We start from the raw sequence: 1,786 nt of genomic DNA on the forward strand, positions 1-1,786 counted from the left end.
CCCTCTCTCTTGACAGAGTAACCAGGCAAGCCCCCCTCCCCCTTGATTACCAGATATCGCCTACTCTTCTCTCTACTGCTTGCATTAGAGTAGTGTAGCATGTTACTGCTTTCCGCTAATCCTATTCTGATGCAGAGCCTGTCATTGTTGCTACAACTGTTGATACCTTACCTGCAATCCTAAATGCTTAGTATAGGATGCTAGTTTATCATCAGTGGCCCTACATTCTTGTCTGTCTGCCATGCTATAGTATCGGGCCGTGATCACGTAGGGTGTTGATCACGGGTATATACTATACCTATTACACATGATGTATGTTGTGACTAAAGTCGAGTCGGCTCGTTCAGTACCCGCGGTTGATTCATGAATTGGGGGCTAGAAGGACATACTTTCCTGACGGCCCTCTGTGTGGATCTTTGTGGCGGAGCGACAGGGTAGGTTGAGACCACCCAATTGAGAGGTGGGCCTGGCCCTGGTCGGCGTTCGCGTTGACTTCAAGATAACATGCTTAACGAGATCTTGGTATTTGATCTGAGTCTGGCTACTGGCCTATACGCACTAACCAACTACGCGGGAACAGTTATGGGCACTCAACGTCGTGGTATCAGCCAAAGTCGTCGTGACGTCAGCGACTGAGCGGCGCGCGCCGGGTTGGACCGCGTAACGCAACTTCCTTTGTAATGGAGGTTGCTAGGTCTGCTCTTCGGCCGCCCTCGCAATGTGCAGGTGTGCAATGGGCGATGGGCCAAGACCCCTGTGCCATAGGATTTAGACCGGCGTGCTGACCTCTCTGTTGTGCCTAGGTAGGGATGCGACGTGTTGATCTTCCGAGGCCGGGCATGACCCAAAAAAGTGTGTCCGGACAAAGGGAATCGAGCGTGTTGGGAAATGTGATGCACCCCTACAGGGAAGTTAATCTATTCGAATAGCCGTGATCTTCGGTAACAGGACGACTTGGAGGTGTACCTTGACCTTATGACAACTAGAACCGGATAATTAATAAAACACACCCTTCCAAGTGCCAAATACAACCCGGTGATCGCTCTCTAACAGGGCGACGAGGAGGGGATCCCCGGGTAAGATTATGCTATGCGATGCTACTTGGTGAACTTACCATCTACTCTCTTCTTATGCTACAAGACGGAGGTTACCATAAGCGTAGTCTTTGAAAGGACTAGTTATCCCCCTCTTAAGTCGGCATTCTGCAGTTCAGTCCACATATGATACCCCTTTTCCATTTGATACCAATGCATACATATGTAGTGTAGCTCCTTGCTTGCGAGTACTTTGGATGAGTACTCACGGTTGCTTTTCTCCCTCCCTTTCCCCTTTTCTATACTCGATTGCTGCGACCTGACGTTGGAGCCCAGGAGCCAGGCGCCACTGTCGATGACGACTACTACTACTCGGGAGGTGCCTACTACTACGTGCAGCCCACTGACGACGACCAGGAGTAGTTTAGGAGGATCCCAGACAGGAGGCCTGCGCCTCTTTCGATCTGTATCCCAGTTTGTGCTAGCCTTCTTAAGGCAACTTGTTTAACTTATGTCTGTACTCAGATATTGTTGCTTCCACTGCCTCGTCTATGATCGAGCTCTTGTATTCGAGCCCTCGAGGCCCCTGGCTTGTAATATGATGCTTGTATGCCTTTTTATTTGTAGAGTTGTGTTGTGATATCTTCCCGTGAGTCTCTGATCTTGATCATACATGTTTGCGTGTATAATTAGTGTACGATTGAATCGGGGGCGTCACAAGTAGCTACCTATCTCTCTGCTAATCCGGTTTT

Source organism: Triticum urartu, chromosome 5A, assembly GCF_056163025.1.
Source record: "Triticum urartu cultivar PI428250 chromosome 5A, HENAU_Tu73, whole genome shotgun sequence".
Lineage (NCBI taxonomy): Eukaryota > Viridiplantae > Streptophyta > Magnoliopsida > Poales > Poaceae > Triticum > Triticum urartu.